We start from the raw sequence: 20,000 nt of genomic DNA, 5'->3' as shown, positions 1-20,000 counted from the left end.
GTCAGTGAACCTAGTTCTAGTTCTGGTGCTAGTGAACCTAGCTCTAGTTCTGGTGCTATTGAACCTAGTTCTAGTTATGGGCTGGTGCTAGTGAATCTAGTTCTAGTTCTGGTGCTAGTGAACCTAGTTCTAGTTATGGGCTGGTGCTAGTGAACCTAGTTCTAGTTCTGGTGCTAGTGAACCTAGTTCTAGCTCTAGTTCTGGTGCTATTGAACCTAGTTCTAGTTCTGGGCTGGTGCTAGTGAACCTAGTTCTAGTTCTGGTGCTAGTGAACCTAGTTCTAGTTCTAGTTCTGGTGCTATTGAACCTAGTTCTAGTTCTGGGCTGGTGCTAGTGAACCTAGTTCTAGTTCTGGTGCTAGTGAACCTAGTTCTAGTTCTAGTTCTGGTGCTATTGAACCTAGTTCTAGTTCTGGGCTGGTACTAGTGAACCTAGTTCTAGTCCTGGGCTGGTGCTAGTGTCAGTTCACAGTTGCTTTAACTTGCGAACCTTCTAAGAACCGGTTAGCCTTTCCACAGGCTAGAGAGCCACGTCATTATGTCTCTGTATACACCTGTAGCCTATGCTTTCGCCAACTTCAAGCAATATAATAATACAACAACAACGTATTCGTCCTGCTCCTTGTGATTGCTATGGACGGCGATTAAGTTCAAGAAGAAAGGTAATTACCTAACACGTTTTGATTATTATTAACACTGAACGTAACATGTTAATGTTAACCTTTGTTGTGAGCTAGCTCACTTGGTAGTCCAACTGCTGCTGGAGGTCCCTAGGACCAGACTGAAAACCAGAGGGGATAGAGCCTTCTCTAAGGCAGCCCTTAGGCTCTGGAACAGCCTCCCCCTCCACGTCAGATCAACCCAGAGCGTCAAGGCTTTTAAAAAATGAGCTAAGACGTACCTCTTCTCCCAGGCCTTTGACCTGAGGTGAGCCTGCCTCCCGACACTGCACTTTTTGTACTTTCATTTCTGCACTTGTATCTTGTATGGCACCTTGTCTTTAGTATCTTGTATGGCACCTTGTTTTTAGTGTATTTTTTATCTGTTGTTTCTCTTTGACTAGTGTTTTCTGTTCAGCACTTAAGGCGGCTGTTCTTGTCGTTGTAAAATGTGCTATATAAATAAACATGACTTACTTACTTACTTACCTACTACTATCAATCTGTCAGATTCAAATACACAGAATACTAAACTTTGTAACCAGGAGACTGAGATTTATCAAATCATTAAAAGTATTTATTTCAATTCTTGCAAGAAGGAGCGATTGTCCGGCCAACAAAAATGGGCTTCTCAGTACAATGTCTTAACTGCGGCAGTCCCAGTAGACCATTTATAGGTTTACAACATCAGTGGGCGGTTTGTCCTGGGGTTGGCCATGGTAGGTTCAACAGTTGGTCAAAGTAGACATAACTGTCCCAGAGAGAGAAGGAACAGCGCTTCTTCTCCTCCTAAGCCCTCTGCTTATCAGTAGTCGTAACACCTCTGTTCATCACATGAGAGTATCCTGCTCTGCATTCTGGTCATTCACACAGTCTTCAGTATTCATTGTCACATTGTTATTGTATTAAAGACATTTTTCCCCCACACTATCCCACACAGGGGGGGCCGTTGGAGGTAGAAATCAGCAATCAAGTGTGTGTTCGAAACCATTCCTCATTCCATTCCGTACATTACAAGGAACCTGTCCTCAATTGCTACCTCCACCGGCCTCCCCGGTGTAAGATAGAAAGGGCATGGGAAGGGAGGGAAGATGCTATCGTTAATGTTAATAGGAAAATGGAGGGAGCACTATTTTCCCCACTTCTTGCACCATATAAGGATGAGCTATGCAGTGTTCATGGAGAGTTGCCCTACCAGAGCTGTGTGTGTGTGTGTGTGTGTGTGTGTGTGTGTGTTTGTGTGGTATGTTGGAGGCAGGCCTGCACCTCATCAGTCCACGGCGGGAGATAGAGTGTAGAGTTTAGGTTCTGACTCCATAACCATGTCAGCAGTTTACATTCACAATGCCACTAGAAATCCCATGTCAAACAATTATAGAAGCATATAAATCAGGAATGTGTGTGTGTGTGTGTGTGTGTGCATGTACAGTATGTGTGTGTTCTTGTACACATCTGTGCGTGTGTGTTTTGCGTGCATGTAAGCGTTTGTGTCTGCGTGTGTGCTTTTGTTTTGTTTATTTTTTTATGTGTGCGTGTGTGTGTTTGTGTGTGTGTGTGTGTGTGTACGTGTGCGTGAGTGACGGCGTATGCATACCCGTTGTATAAGGTGTTTTGTCTGGGCTGATGAACCTTGATAGACTCACACTAGTCCATCTGCATAATGCCCTGCTCTTTCCATCATTATGAGTGTCCAGCCGCTGCTGACTCAGGTGATAAGTGCTGCTTTGCCCACACTTAAGATGGACCACTGCAGCTTCATTAGCATCTAAAATGGGTCATTTCCACAGCTAAGCTAACAGAGCACAACAACTCACTGGTGCCAAGCAGATGACCCTGTTGTCCTTCATTAAGTAGTACGGCTAAGGCTGACAGCATTTGTGTGAATGTGCAATTGTGGGCGTATGAATTACAGTGTGTGTGTGTGTGTGTGTGTGTGTGCGGACTGCACAGAGACTCTGCAAGGAGGGTTCTGCTCAGCCTGAAGCAGTCTGAGATCAGGCAGCACTGGTGTGGACTCAGACTACAGGGAAAGCTAGCCTGTTTGCAGTTCGCTGACCACTCAGTCTCACACTCAGTGTATAAGAACGTCGCTGTTGGTGAGGATGTTCTGAAATTCACCATCAAAGCAAGACTGCAGGTATTACCGACCAAGTACAATCTGTCCACCTGGTATCCCTACACTCACAGTCCATTCTGTTTAAACCATCAGGATTCACAACACCTAGAGTCCATTGCACACATAACAAATGGATGTAATGCATACAAACACCTGTACATAGCTCGTCATGACCGTATTGTGGACATTGTGTCTGATACAGTACAAAACATCTTACCATCTAGCGCAGCTATGTACAAGCATGCCAGAGTGTTACCAGAGTGGTTTGGTTTTGCCAATGATGTTTTTGCCAACATCCCAAATACACCTGATGTTGTCTTTGTTGACACCAGCCACAAGGAGGTGCTGATTGTAGAAGTAGGCTGCCCCTTTGACCTGTACATGGACCAGACTTTCCAGGACAAGTATATCAAATACCAACCACTGCTTGGTACGATAACCAGCTTTGGGTACAAGTGCAAATTCAGCCTACTTGTATTTGGAAGTCTGGGCCATGTATATAAATGCACCATGAGGGGTCTGAGAATTTATGCAATGTCTAAAAGAAAGGCCAAACAGGTTGCCAAATGTTGCTCTGTCTCAGCTATTATTGGCAGGTTGGCCGTGTGGAGAAGGAGGTGTTATGTGTACCCTTAAGTGTTCAGTGCTGCTTAGCCCCGAAATATTTGATTCCCTGTTTGTATAATATAATTTGTGGAACCAAATAAAGTATTCAAATGTGTGTGTGTGTGTGTGTGCGTGCGCGCACGCATGCGTATGTGAGTGTGTGTGTGTGTGTGTGTGTGTGTGTGTATGTGTGTGTGTGTGTGTGCGTGCGTGCGTGCGTGCGTGCGTGCGTGCGTGCGTGCGTGCGTATGTGAGAGAGTGGGTGTGTGACCAGTGAGGAATACATGTATTGATTTCTCATTGGCATTTGTGCCGATTAGGTGTAGTTGATGGTACAGTGACACTGGCATCACACTAGGACGTGAGGAGCCAAAAACAATGATGATATTGCTGTCTCAGGACAATGCTCAATGTAAACACTCAACCAGGCCAAATGGGCTCAGTCTCTGGTGCCCCATGAAATGAAAAGTGGAAAAGGTAAGGGAACACAAACAGCAACGTCTGCTTCTGTCCATCAAACATCATACACTCTCTAACATTTGAAATTAATCCGAGGTTTATTACCACGCGCGCCTACTAGGAGGGAACTGTACTTGTTTATTTGAAGTTGGATGGAAATCTTTGCCATACTAGAGGGGACACACACACACATGCACACACACACACACACACACGCTGAGTTCATACTGAGCGAAGAGCCCCAGATTCCCTTAGGGACCTCCACACACAGTTGTTTGAGTGATATTAAATATTTAGCTTTAACGTAATGTAACTATTTACATTTCTGGCTGGGCACTGTCTCTGGGGGCAAACAACCCAGTCGGTAAATCATAGTCAGTTTGCTGGTAATTTCATGGATTGTTCTCCACTTCTTTCTCCCTTTTTCTCCTTCAAAAACGGCAATCCCTGCCTTCATGCCCGTCGGGAGCGGCGGGTCCTCTCTCTTTTTGGCAATTTCATGCACCGTTGGACAAAAGAGTTGACATATTTACACATTTGCCTCGTGCAAATGTTGAGAGGAATACAGTAAGAGGCCCATTATTTTGATTTGTGTCAGGCAGGAGAATCTCTGGAGTCAAATAAACCAAAGGCATCCCGTGTGTGTGTGTGTGTGTGTGTGTGTGTGTGTGTGTGTGTGTGTGTGTGTGTTAGTGTGGGTGTGTGTGTAAGTGTGGGTGTGTGTGTGTGTGTGTGTGTGTGTGTGTGTATGTGTGTGTGCGTGTGGGGGGGTGTGTGTGTGTGTGTGTGTGTGTATGTGTGTTAGTGTGGGTGTGTGTGTAAGTGTGTGTGTGTGTGTGTGTGTGTGTGTGTGTGTGTGTGTGGGTGGGTGGGTGTGTGTGTGTGTGTGTGTACGTTACTATGGGAACATACAGTAAGTGTATGCATGACAGACAGAATGGAGGAGGGTAAAATAAACCTGATAGCAGATCCACCCTTGTATGCACAATGTGACTGCATCAGAGGACTTAGAACTGAAATGTCACTGTTTGTACTCTCCTAATACTCTCTTTATCTTAGAGCTAGGGAAAGAGAAAGACAGGCCGAGGGAGAGAAAAAGAGAGAGTGAGAGAGTGGGAGATACTGGTGTATGATAGTAAATGTGACAGATGAGGGGTCTTGTTAGCTCTGATGCTTTCAAGCCCCGTAGCTGTGATCCACAACCACCAACAACACAAGTAAAGGTAAACGGAGCAAAGAAAAACAAGTAGGAAAAACCCAAACAACAACAAATAAGTCCTTGGACGGTTCTGCAAACGGCTAATATTCTCCAATGACATCTACTCAGCAAACGAAAGAGCATGAGAGTTGAAGCAATGTGTTATTTTGGTTTTATTATATGTGTTTTGATTCAAAAGTGCTTTTATCCGTATTACAAGTATTTCTTTTTCGATAGACTTTAAAGGAGCTACACATAACATTGTCCTTGTCACTTGGCAACAAGCCGGGGATTTACAGATTTAATTTAGCTCCATTTGTAATGGCATTGAAATTGAAATGTGCAGGGATTGTGGAGCAGTATGTGTTTAAAAGTAATAGCTCCCCACCTGTGTTTAGATTTGTATTATTACTGTTGATTTCTCCTGACAGGTACGGCCACTGTATTGTCAAATTGTAGGTCATTACAGAAAGTAGCCAAATCAAAGCAAACATGTGCCACGGTGTAGTGTTTTGCTCTGCATGTCGCCATCCGATTTAACGTTCCGACTTTTCTTTCGAAAAATGTGAATTACATTCCAGCGTTGTTGGAAATCAATGAGATGCTCGTTAGTCACACAGCTTGTTTTGTGAGCCTGCTAAGAATGTAAAGTAGTGTTATAGTTACTTAGGTATTAGTGGGGGATTACTCACGGAATTCCATTGCATTCCGTATTTCAAAATAACCGAGCATTTTGGAATGTTTCAACATATCGGAACGTTTCGATTGGTTGCCGACATGCGGACCAAAACACAGGACCGTGTCACATATTTATGTCCACTTGACCTTTTCATCTGACAGTATCTCACTGCTCTGGATAGCTGAATTCGCGATGGGAGCTAACTACTCGTGAGCTTAGAATGATAAGGTTCTATCTCCGTTTAGGGTAGTTCAGAGATATTGAGCGTCAAAGTTTTAACATTTAAAAAATAACACCACACAGGCATTAATAAACACCTAATGGATCAGATTATGTAAAAAACTTAATTTTGACCAAAAATGGAGATACAACCTTATCATTCTAACGTCACGTACTACTAGAACAGTTGAAAACACACTGTTCATTGTAATTGCAATTTCAACATGTGGCCACAGGGGACCCGGATTTCATCATGTAGCTCCTTTAACCCCCCCCCCCCCCCCAAATAAACCTTTATGACTCCATAAATTGCCCTCTCGCTTTCGAAAATCAATTCAACAACTTTGGAATTAATTGGGCAGGGAAACCCCACATCAGAGGGCAGAGAGCTGACTGCAAAACTATGCAGAAGGCCATCTCTGATCTAACCAATTAGTGTTGAAATCATATTTTCTTGCCAAAATGTTACAACTCAATATAGAATATATTATTATATTATTAGATATTATTATATATGCAACACTGTAGTCATGTTATCATGTGGGTTGTAATCAAGACATCGATGCTGTGCAGCATGATGTTGAGGGAAGTGTCTCCTCCTCCTTCTCGTTGTGTCTCGTCCTCAGTATGAGCGTGTGTTTCAATCCGGATGATTACTGATACTTATGCTCTTGAAGGAGGGGGTGAAATCCCTGGTCACAATGAATCGATAAAGGAAAAACGTGCCCATAACTCTGAAAGATGCTAAATCAATTTTGTTTTCCTCACACATGTGCTGAGAAGTTAAAAGGAGTGCAACCCCGCCCCCCCGCTCTCTCTCTCTCTTTCTCTCTCTCTCTCTCTCTCTTTCTCTCTCTCTGTCTGTTTCTCCCTCTGTGTGTGTGTGTTGTGTGTGTGTGTGTGTGTGTGTGTGTGTGTGTGTGTGTGTGTGTGTGTGTGCGTGCATCTGTGTGTGAATGCGTGCACGTGTGTGTGTTTATTTGCTGTACCGTTCTTACAGATATCCACCAGGCACAGCTTCCTCTAGCCAGGATCAAAGAGCAAGGCTTTTGCTAGATCTGCTTTTTATTGCTCTTATGATATGAAAGTGATTATGAATCGGTGACTGAAATACTGAGAGGGACAGAGTGTGAGGACAACGCAAGGGGTACTTGTGTTATATTACAGATATGACTAATATTACAGATATTACTGATACCGGGACTTTTATATTAGGACAAATAGAGAAGTTGATTAGTTTGACATTTGTCCTTGTCAACTGAATGAGATACATAAAGAAATCAATATTGGATTGGATGTATCAGGGAATGTTACCAAGGACGGGGAATAGAGGCATTTAACGTAAGAGAAAGAGAGATGAAAGAGAGTAGGTTGGTGTGAGGCCTTGAGCCGCCATCAACTGTGGTTAGCGAACATGATTGAACAGCAGGAGAGGTTGAGTTTAACACCGCAGCCTTCTCAGGGTCACGTTGCCTTATATGGTGTTGTCTTACAGTATAGAATGTCCAATCAGGCTAATGCAACATGAATGGACAGGAAGTCATGAATGCTTTGTGGTCATTAGTATTTCATGAGGTATTCGCGGAGAAGGTTTTCTGATTTGGATTCCGCAACTCAAAACTGGGTACTGTCAAGGGCCCTTAGCTGACATTCCTCCCATTGGTTGAGCAGTTTTTCAATCAAGCCAATTAGAGCAGTTAGGGGTACAATGACAGGCTGACTGTGAACTAAAGACTGTGGCCTCGACGTGACTCCCTCTCTTAGACGATAGACAGAGAGAGAGAGAGAGAGAGAGAGAGAGAGAGAGAGAGAGAGAGAGAGAGATCAAACTCTCCTGCACTATATCTCTAAAAAGCTCTGTGATGGAAAAGTTTGAGTGCGACTGAATGCAGACCGGCCTCCCTGTGATTGGGCTATTATACTGCCAGAGTGGGAACGGAGTTTTGATGAATGGGATGGACGGGGGGTGGGAGGGGGGGTCTAGGTTGGTGGATGGGGAAGGAGTGGGGTGTGTTAGGGAAGAGGGAGGGGGGGTGAATTCCCTATGGAGAGAGACCCAATCTGGGCCCGAGGCCGTGGGTTATTGATCTGCTTCCCCGGGCCCATCACTCACTCTCCCAGATCCCTGCGACGAGCAGGCAAGGCAGGCAGGCGGCGTCTTGTACACAGCCACCACACTGTGGAGTGGGAGGCAGGGCCTGGGGAGGGAGGGGAGCGGTGGGGATGGGGAAGGACGAGGAGGAGGAGGAGGAGGAGGAGGAGTGGAGTGGGTTGTTGTTGGTGGTGGTGGTGGTGGTGGTGGTGGTGGAGGTGGTGGTGGAGGAGAGCCAGAAAGCCTGCTGATCAGGATGTGTGATTGCGGTGGTTGCTTTATCAGCCTGGCCTTTTAAAAAAAGGAATCTGGAACGGAGTGCCCCGGTGCTAAGCGTCCCACTCCCCGCCGCGTCTGATTGCAGGAGGGCTGATAAAAAGAGAGGGAGTGAAAAGAGGAAAGAAGAGGCGTGAAGACAGACAGTTAGTTCTCATGAGTATGCAGTTAGTGACACTCGGGGCTGTGGCCGGAGTCATAGAGTTCTGTTACCCAGAATGCAGTTCTTACTGCAGTTGAGCGTAACAAGTGTGTGTATCGGCGGAGCATTAGAAACTGCAACAGTACCCTGCATGCTTTAAATCCACCGTAGTCAATGTCAACTGTTGTAAGACTGCAGTCTCTCTCCTCCCTCCCTCTTTGTACACTTGCGGGGCGATTGATTGATTGATTGATTGAAAACCTTTATTGTCCCCAATGGGGAAATTTTGTTGTCAAACAGCTCAGTTAGGGCAGAAAACATTCAATACAGAAAACAGAAAACATTCAATAAAATACATAGAACAGTGCAGGCTCAATAAGTAAAAAGTTCCAAAAGTTCCAGCTCCAGGTCTCCCCCACCCTGCAGGGCCTGGTTGTAGAGTCGGAGTGCAGCTGGAACAAAGGACTGTCCAAATCTTTTTGTACTTTGGCGGGGGAGAACAAATCTGTGGCTGAACTTGCTCCTCATCCCCGCCAGCTCGCAGTACATCGGGTGGGAGGGATTGACCAGCATGGCCGCCAGTTTTTTCCCCGTCCTCTGTTCTGCCACCACCTCTAGGCTGTCCAGCCCGGTCCCCACCACAGAGCTGGCCTTCTTCACCAGTTTGTTTAGCTTCGCAGCATCCCTGGCACAGATGTTTCCACCCCAGCAGGCCACGGCGAAGAACAGAACGCTGGCAACCACCGACTGATAAAACATTTGCAGCAGCTTGTTGCAGACACCGAAAGACCTCAGCCTTCTCAGGAAAAACAGTCTGCTCTGCCCTTTCCTGAGAAGAGCCTCGGTGTTGTCAGTCCAGTCCAGTTTGTTATTAATTTGTACTCCCAGGTACCTGTAGGAGTCCACCCTCTCGACTTCCACCCCCTTGATGGTGATGGGGGCTGGGGTCCTTCTCTTCCTCCTAAAATCCACCACCAACTCCTTTGTTTTGCTGGTGTTAAGCAAAAGGTAGTTGGTGTCGCACCACTGCACAAAGCTCTCCACCAGGGCCCTGTACTCCTCATCCCTGTCGTCTGTGATGTAACCGACGATAGAGGAGTCATCCGAAAACTTCTGCAGGTGGCACTGGTCGGAGCTAAACTGGAAGTCGGAGGTATAGAGGGTGAAGAGAAAGGGTGACAGAACAGTTCCCTGGGGGGCACCGGTGTTGCACACCACCACCTCAGACTGACAGCCCTGCAGTCTCACATACTGACGCCTGTCTGTGAGGTAGTTGTGGATCCAAGCCGTCAGGGAGTCCTCCACACACATCACTGCTAGTTTGTCAGCCAGCAGTGATGGCTTGATAGTGTTAAATGCACTGGAGAAGTCGAAGAACATGGTCCTCACCATGCTCTGTGGCCTCTCCAGGTGTGTGTAGGCCCTGTGCAGCATGTAGATGATGGCATCCTCCACCCCCATGCTCTCCTGGTATGCAAACTGCCGGGGGTCCAGGAAGTCCTTCACCTGGGGCTTAAGGTGTTGCAGCACTAGCCTCTCCAGGATCTTCATGACCTGTGGTGTCAGGGCGACAGGTCTGTAGTCGTTTGGGGTGCTGGGCCGTCCCTTCTTTGGCACTGGGACGATGCAAGAGGTCTTCCAGAGCTGTGGCACCCTCCTCAGTCTTAGAGATAGACTGAAGAGATGTTGGAATGTGTCCGCCAGCTCTCCAGCACACACCTTCAGAACCCTGGGGTTGATGTTGTCTGGACCTCTGGACTTGTTCACATTCACCCTGGAGAGCTGCCTTTTCACCTGCTCAGATGTTATAAAGCTGTGAGTACAGCTTTTGATGCAAAGGTACAAAACAACCAGTGGTCATTCTTTGTCAATGGAAGATGGCGAGACAACCCTCTGCGATGTTGTTATGGCTAGCAGCGCGACTAGTTATTACAAATGATTATGTTCTTGGAGATTGTTTCTGGAGACCAGGAAATACGGTCTGGGGATGATATTGTCTGGCTATACCAGCATTTGATAACCTATTTTTATGTGAAATATGTCAAAAATGTAAGATACATTGTATAAGAGTTACATGAATTACGTCTTGCGTCTTGCGACACAGTATTAGGCATTCACTTTGGCTTGTTAAGTTTAGGGTAAGACGTCAGCAAATGTTAGCATAAGAAACAACAATTAGCGACCCCAGCATTTTGTCGCCAGTATGATTCGAACCAGCAATGTTCAGGTTACAATGTTCAGGTTTCTGCCTCCAACAACCCACCATCTCCTTATGCAAGTTTTTGACTTCCGTATTTAGCTGCCGGTATAGCTAGACAATATCACCACTAAGATCGTATTCTGTGGTCTGCAGAAACGATCCCCCAGAAAGTACTCATTTGGAGACTGGGTTGACAGAATAGGATGGAGAAAGGTACGCCTCCTAACGTTTTCTTAATGATATACAAACCAAATACAGTAAAACTATGTTCCACTGCATTCTTTGGTTGCTATTGTTTCAGTAGAACGGTGGCAGAATGCTAGCTGGATAAAGATTACCACAGTTTGTGGCATGTAAATTAGCTAATAAGTGAGGACACAACATAAATGCAAAACATAATGATTGTGAATGAACACACGTCGTTTAAGGGCCCATTAAAACTAAGACTTTTTGAACATGCTAATGTGCATGTGTATTACCTCCAAACTTGCTGCACGAGTAGTGGAGTAGAAACGCCCACGAGTGATCTACTCATGCCAACCTCTCCAGAGTTTCAGACAAAGTCCTTGCAAAGTCCACTTCAGCCTACGTACAATATTGACTGAGATTTGGGCAGCTCTTGAGCTACTGCAAGTGTTGCCAACTGTGTTATTTAGGCTGTGTCTGAAGGCCCCCCCTCGGCCCCCCCTGGACCTAACCTTGTAAAGGGAGGCTGGCTGATCTGGTCTCAGGGTGGGTGGTGAGACTTTTACCACACAGCGGGACAACTTTAAAGGAACTGAAAGCTGTTATAATGCAGGGCTTTTTTTTAGGAGGAACCTCTATTTAATTGGCCGGTTTTATTTTACTTTTTTGAAAGGGGGACCGTGGGTCCATCAAACAGCTGTGGGAATCATTTGCATTCTCCTCCTTCTCCCTTCTCTCACTCACTCACTCTCTCTCTCGCCATCTACTTTCGAAATCGTTTCATTATTTTAATTGGGATCCCTCCGTCATGAAAATGGCTTCCTGCAGTAACAAGTGGGGTCCAGCAAAGAGCCATCTCAGAAAGAGGCCATAAATACTCCACAAATTAATTACGCCCCGATGCCCGCATCGATTAGAGGAAGCCGTATCTATGCATAAACACTGTGTTTCTTTGTGACTACAATCAGTTTGTCCAGATAAAATGACGTTCAAGACATTCAATGTAACACGCTTTTATTTTCTGAATGGATTTCTTTATACGGATGAGATTGATGGAGATAGTGTCAATTGTAATAACATCCTTGTTCTATGACCTTGATGACAGCAGGTAAACTGGTGGGGCCCTCCTGCAGGTAAACAGGTGATGGTGAGGTTTATACATCTGCTCTTCTAATAGCTAAGATTTCTAATGGTTTAATGATAATCATTACAATATGGCAGGATGACAGGGTCTCCCTTGATACACACCTTGAAGTGACTATTGATGGTGCCGTGATAGAAATGTGTTTGTGTATTTCTGCTCTCCTTGCCGGCAAATCATTCCATCAATATGACTAATGGAAAAATGTTTATTTTTTTTCAGTAGAGCTATTTGCAAAGGATCTGAACTTAACAATTTTCTCTGGCATTGCAAATGATTGTGAGTTATGCATCTCCCAATTATGACGCCAATCACTCCCACATGCATTATGGGTCATTAACAGGTACAAACCGCTCTGACGACGGGTTGCCAGGGTGACCACAGACTTGTCTCGTTTATTGACCTTCCTGTGAGCTCGCCCCCATCTGCTGTCAAAGAAGCAGCAGAATAATTTAATATCCAATCAGGCGATAGATAGGACCGTCTGAGATTGAAAAAAGAAGGCTCTTAAAGATGGACTTGAAAAGATATGCCCCTAAGCTTTACTGGAGATGATATTAGGAAAGACTGCTTAATTATGAGAGCAAACCTTTGTGGATGGCCTCAAGATATAACATTTATGGATTCATTTGGCACATAAAGAGATCATGAAATCTAAATACCTTCTGGCACTATAGGATGTCTGGCACACACACATGGCTATAGTAGGGAAATATGTTATGTACATATTTTATGTAGATGGGTGTTGGGTATAAACAAACTGCAAAATGCACATCAAAAGAGTCTACCACATCACCTTCTACTGGTTTGATATTTTCCATATTACCTTTAATTGCAGTTGTCAAACCGTTCATTTCAGAATGAATTAATTAATTGCGATATCTCCGCTCAATAAGCATTTGTTATTAGGTCTGATTGGTTATTTGCATGCAGCGACAAGCGCTGGTACAGTACACAAATGCAACCTTGAGTGTACTTCTGAAAGATAGTGGAGCCCCGTCTGTGGACTAAAACGACTCTAAAGAGTTGGAGAGACACACAGTTAGAAGCCCCTGACCCCTAGTGTCCTTATGAATAGTAAATACATTTGGTAATATCATCTGGAAATCTTCCTGACCTTTCCTGATAAAACCGTCCCAGACGCGCTCTCCTGTGCATACATGATTGTGCTTTGGGCCACTGAAATAAAAGAGCCTTAGGGAAACGCATAATCTGCCCTTAACGCATATGCTAATTTTCCTGCAGACATCTCTTACTGTACCTTCTTCGCGTCTCACATTTGATTATAACCCCCGACGAAAGAGAGATGGAAAGAGACAATGGAGGGAGAGAGAGGGAGAGAGGGAAAGAGAGCAAGGGGGAGAGAGAGAAACTGAGAGACAGGGAGTGAACGAGAGAGGGTGGCGAGAAAGAGAGAGATAGAAAGAAAGAGAGAGAAAGAAAGAAAAAATATGATAAAAGGTGTTTGAGCAACAGAAGGTTTTTAACCATCCGCACACAGGAACAGAAGGGATGGTAGACTGTAGACTGTGGTTTAGGATTCAGAGAGGATCATGGGAGATGGAGAAGGTGTCTTATGCCGGCTCTGTAACAGAATGCAAGGCTGAGGGGGAGTCACGGTGGGGAGTGTGTGACAGCTGCTGATGTGTCCATCCTGCCCCACCTGCGCAACAATCGATGACTGCTCCCTGCTAATCTCCCTGGCCTTGAATGAGGAGCAGAGAGTATCAATCTGAGATATGACAGTCAAAAAGACGTGAGCAAACCGCAGTGCAACTGAGCCTAATCTTGTCAAACACACAGAAGCACGCGCAGGCACACACATACACGCACCCACGCACAGCAGACACATACACACATACCCACACACACACACACACACACACACACACACACACACACACACACACACACACGCACATACAGTTGTACACACAGAGTATGTACAACACACAGGAACACATAGGAATACACACGCACATGAACCACGCACAGCAGACACACACACACACACACACACACACACACAATACTAGGCACAAACTTACAGAGAAGCTATGGTCAGCTATACTTGCATGCATGATCGACTCTATCACTATTAGTGAAATTATGGTTTCCTACCACTTTCGTAAGATGACCAGTTCATCTCAGTGTGGCTGTGTTCTCTGAGTATGTATGTGTAACTTAGTGTGTTAGGGGGAGTGTTAAGTGTGTCCGATGGCAATATAGTGGTTTGTCACTGATCCAGTCCGGTAGGGAGCCATTGGAATAATTGAGACATTCTCCATGACGAGTACTAAGAAATAATCCATTTACACTGGGCAAAATCAACGAAGAGTCAAAGAAGAGTCAAAGAATCGGTAAAACAATTGGGAATATTCTCACATGATGAACTGAATATCAACAGAGTTGCACTCAATAGTTTGTCAATAGTTTGAGCAACTGTAGATGTGTTGTCCGGCAACACTTTCTTTATTTTCTTTAGGAAAAGTTAAAGAGTTCTTATTTGATAACAATGTATATAAATATTTTAGTTAATATTTGATGTAGTGACATCACTTCCGGTTTACCGCAAATCTACTTCCGGTTTGGGAGTTCGTCCTTTGCCAGAGAGAGACCGAGACTTTATGTGTGTTCTCCATTCATCATCCAACATCCATGTTCAGATGTACACAAAGCAATGTTGTAAGTACGAAATATCAAGTGTTGGATTGGTAGCTTTATATATTAGTCATCATTTGTTGGGAATATTATGTTTTTAGTTATTATTTTGTAGCTAGATTGTTAGGCCAAAAAAGCGGACTTTCTAGCTAACCACTGTTTGTGTACTTCCTGTTGAAACATGTTTTGTGCTGTTTGTCTTGCAGTTTTTACCAGTTCAATATACCTGATTTGAAAAGCCACCCTACGCCTCTTTCTTTGATGAACTTTATTGACAAGGTTTAGCTAGATGTTACCAGAGAACATCATAGTAGACCATCTATAGGGGACTAATACCCAAATTTACCCCCAAAAAGCACAATGAATGGGGGTTCTGGCAGGTGCTTCAGTACACATCAGTGGTGTGCCGTCAGGGCCAGCAAGGCCTTCTCTGCTGGCCTAAACATCATCAGAATATACATTTTATTTAATATATTTTTTCCACAAATATGTATTAATGATTCCCCATAGTCTATTCTCTTCATTTCATAGCTTTCCTCTTGGTTGCGCTGCTTCCAGTCTCCAATTGAGATTTGGAGGGCTGGCCTTTATGTTAGAGCTTTTATCCAATCAAAATGTGTTGCTAGGGGGCTCCCAAATCTGCCCGCCTTCACAACAGACGGTGCCGCGAATTCGACCTGTAACTTAACGTTGGAACGAGAAAACCTGTGGCGTTCCTAGTAAACCTACGTAGATGCGAGCAAAATCAACAACGGCGCCTGCTGGAAGGCTCAATCTGATGTCAGCACCCAGCACGTCTTTTGATTGGATACGCACTATTGAGATGCGTAGCAAGGTAATTTGCGTATCTTTATACCGTCTGCAATCAGCTACAATGGCGGAAGGGGGAGAAGAGGCAGATGTGGTGGCAGATCTTAAAACAACGCCATTTTCTAGAAGAACTTTCCAGGAAAAGATAGACATTATCAGAGAACGGCCAACCCCGACTCTTGCGAGCCTTTCTCAGCGGGGAAAAGGGTTTGTCCGGCACTTTCAGATCGCTAACTACGAGCGGTACCCCTGGCTCACAGGCTCCGAAAGGCACTGCAAATTGTACTGCTGGCAATGCCTGTACTGAGCTGAAGCGTACAGATAAACTCTACAACAGAGTAATTGAAGTATTCCTGAGGAAAGAAAGGAGGATGGATTTTGTTTTCAAATGAAGTTGTTTTGGTGAGTACAAAGCATTTTATTTTTTATTTTATTTGTATATATTTTTGTCATTTTATTTCGTTATTTCATTTTATTTTCGTTTCAATATTAACGAATTAATATATAGGTAATTAAAATTCATTTTATTTTCGTTTCAATATTAACGAATTAATATATAGGTAATTAAAATGACAAATATAGGCTTATAAAATAAATGTTTGATGCGTCTGTTGCAGGTTGCAAGAGATGTGGAGATTACGTGGGTGGCGCACGTGAATCAGCTGTGCAGTAAAAGTACTCAAGGAGACTTGTTGAATTGTTTTGTCACGTTTCCTGACGATAAAAGTGCCTTTTATTTAAAAGTTTTGACAGTATCCAAGCGAAGCGATCTTAAAGATCACACTCTTCATTGTAAATGCGGATTTATTGATTAAAAATGCTTCGGAAATATTAATATAACTCTGTTGTACTTGTCTGATTATGTTAAGGCGATGCAACGCCCGGTTATACTGTGTTTCTGTCTAGTTTCTAGAGCCATGGCGTCATAATGATGGTATTAAGAGGTAGAATAATTCAGGTAGGACTGTGTCGGACATCACTGAAGGCCTAGGTGTGAAATGCACCGCCCGCCACTGGTACACATAATATAGTATAACAGCAGTACAGCGTAGTGGAAGGGGGGGTGGCAGCCACAGAATCCAAATAAATACATCTATATTGAGTCTGGGACCGATGTTGCTATCGCCAACCTACCAGTTCACATCCAAGAGTTCACAGATTGGCACGCTACGAGTGTGTCAATAGCTGTCGAGCGGAGCCTGTCCCTTTCCCGACACGCACCTTTGAACGAGACGAGAGAGACGGGGAATCCTCCGGAGGAGAATGCTGTTAACTTTGATTAAACTTTGTTTGTCGCCCCATAATAGAGGGTGTTGGCAGGGGGAACGATTCCCAGCGCCAGAGCCCCTCCGTTCCCCATATGGCTCCCATGTCTGCATCTGTGAGCGAAAACCCGTCCCAGAGTGTGTGTGTTATTCCTATACACAGCTGTCAAATTAAGAACACGCTACCCCCCCCACCCCCTACCCCAACTCTCTTGATAACATGTTTCTTAAAAAAAAACAAAAAAACATGTACAGTAGCTTCACATCTATTCTCCTTCTTTTCTTTTCTTTTCTCTTTCATAGGGTAGTCTATTCCGCGTTGTGTTTCTAAACCATGAAACTGCAATTACCTCCTAAATGAAATTGTCTACTTTCTTTTTTTCTTCCTCTTTTTATTTTTTCCTTCCTTCTTTCCCTGTCGTTCACCTCGGTGTGTATAAGCTCTCCTCTGGACCCGTGCCAGGTTCAGGCAGCGTTTAGTGTCTGCCAGGCGTTAGCGGTTAGCGGATCAAACAGCCCGCAGGTCAGGGGGGACAGATATCAGTGTAACACGGCGATCAGCTTCACATTATACTCTGTTATCTCCTGCGGCGAGCGTCTGACGGGGGGTCTGGCACAGACCTCTGCTCTATCGATGTGCCAGAGTAGCCCCCCAGAAGAAAAAAAAAATGCTGATTTGTATGTTGCTGAGCCTATGATCTTTACTATGATAATACGTGGGCAATTACGGTGGCTTAGCTTGGACAAAAAACAGTCAGACCTGGTTAAACGTCAGCCCAGCACCCCAGATGTTTGGGCATTGCCCGTCAACGTAATGCAGGATGATGTTGTCTGCTTGTCGAAAAACATCCCACTTTAGTACCGAGGGATCGCTCAGCTATGATCAGCATTCAGATATTCAATTTGGTTGCCATGAGTAGCAGACATTTCAAGAGACGATAAAAGGAGTGGCTGATGTCTGAGTAAATGCAGTTTGTAATTGAAGTGATTGCTATTACGCAACAATGATTATGTAGTAATTTGGTTAGGCCCCGCTCCTAAGCCCCTCCACTCCTCCTCCCTCGGTGCGTCAGGCCTTTCTAATTGGGCAGGCGCAGAGCGCAGTAAAAGCACTCAGACTCAAGCAAACTCCATTAAGCCACATTAAGACAGATTAAGGCCACCAATTGGACACCCGTCGCCATGGCAACGCCCATACTCCGGTATTCATTTCTGATGATGCCCGATCCTATTTTAGATTTGGTAACAGGGATTAGCAATAAAAAAAATCTAGCCCTTTTTCCTCTCCCCCCCCCCCCCAACCCCCAACCCCCTCCCCTCTCTCTGTCTCTCTCTCTCTCTCTCTCTCTCTCTCTCTGTCTCTTTTTCCATTTTAAGCTTTTCCTGTAATGCCTTCTCTGGTCTACCCCAGATGTTCAGGCGAGATAATTCTCTCTGGAAGTACAAGTTAGCTGGTGGCAAGATGAGAAAATACATTAAAGCCCCCAACCCGGCTAGTAATCTCGTGCACCCCCCCCCCCTCCCCTCCCCCCTCCTCCCCCTCCTCACCCACCCAACCCTCTCTCTCTCTCTCTCTCTCTCTCTCTCTCTCTCTCTCTCTCTCTCGTTCTGATTGCCCTGTGCCACTACAGTAAAAAGGAGTAGCATGATGTTTCATGCAGGGCTGAATTATTCAAGGGTAGCTTAAGCTAGGGCTGCTCTTGACTGGATCTCCTGGGGGAGCTGGTGTAACGAGGCTGACCCTCCCTGGCTCTGGCCCTGGCTCTGCCTCCGTCTCCACAGAGAAACATTTTACACAGAGATGGGCAGCAGATCACCACGGTCCTCCTCACAAACATATCAGGATCATCAGAACCATGAGGGGACACCTTTGGCGGAACGGAAGGGAACCATAGTGAAGATCAAATAAAATAAAATAAAATAAAATCAGACTTTATTTCTATAGCAAAATTGTGCAAAATTGCAATACAAGGTGCTTAACAATATAATGAAAATACAACAATACAGTAAAATAAACGGTAATATAAGGACATGAGTAGTATAGGAAATAAGAGACATGGAAGAACACAGAGATCAGCGTAGCACAGTAATAGAGAGTATTGTAGATTCAAATAAAATGGATTAAGAGAATGCTAAACTAAAAAGGTATGTTTTAAGATGTATTTTAAAGGTGTATCTTCACTCTCGTGTCAGTTCATGGCCAGAGGGACGGACCTATAAACACATTTACCAACCAATAGCATTGCAAGCACCATTGACTATGTGAATGTGGTTTAAAAAATCGAAATAAAAAAAATACAGATTTTAAATTAAGCTAAATTAGTAGTAATATTGCTACCAGGGGCCTTACAGAGTTAAAGGTCCCATAATCCGGAAATCTCATTTCCTCAGTGCTTGGGTCTGACCCTACTAACACAGAAACGGTGAAATAAAGCAATTCTTTTTTTTGTGGGCTGCGTATTTCAGAAAACACGCAATTCAACAAGCCGTTCAGATTTGCCTGTCAACTTTACGTCACACTGGGATCTCATTATGATATGATATTATGAATGATACCGCCCCCCATCTGAGTAAATGGTAAATGGTAAATGGACTGCACTTATATAGCGCCTTTTTTGCTGCTCCAAAGCGATTTACAACGGCCTCTCATTCACACACCAATGGCGGCAAGCTGCCATGCAAGGCGCTGGCCCGCTCACTGGGAGCAATTTTGGGGTTCAGTGTCTTGCCCAAGGACACAGCTACGACATGTGGCCAGCTGGGGCTCGAACCGCTGATCTGCCAACCTTGTGATCACTAGACGGCGACTCTCCTGCGGCGACCTCCTGCTTCACAGCCGCCCCGAGTACCTCCGCCCACGGCCTGAGAAGTAAATAACCTTCGCCAAGGTGCGCCATTCTTTCATGGGACCCGCTAGGATTATTTCAAAGCTAAGAGCTACGCATGGCCACTGCTCCACTGACGGCTGCACAGACCAGCACAAACCGCTACGTCAGCCCACCAGCTTCAGGACAGAAGAGCTGCGTAGATCAAGTTTATTTTTGATGGCAGCGTCCCAGCTGCGGTTAGCAAAAGCCTACCATTTTGTGTCTGACAGCTTTTCCAACCTGGATCAGTACAAAGTAGGACTGGCCACGCAACTTTTTCCTGAAAGAACATTCATTACCAACTCACCGTGACACAACACAGGTCTTCTTTCAAGTTCCTTTGCGTTAGTAAACCTTGCACTAAATTAATTGGTTGGAAAAAAAAATCTGTGGCATTTTCAGCAAAAAACTTCAATTACGTATTT

The sequence above is a fragment of the Nansenia antarctica genome (genome assembly GCF_963989245.1).
Source record: "Nansenia antarctica genome assembly, chromosome: 3".
Lineage (NCBI taxonomy): Eukaryota > Metazoa > Chordata > Actinopteri > Argentiniformes > Microstomatidae > Nansenia > Nansenia antarctica.
Note: the sequence above shows the minus strand (reverse complement) of the source record.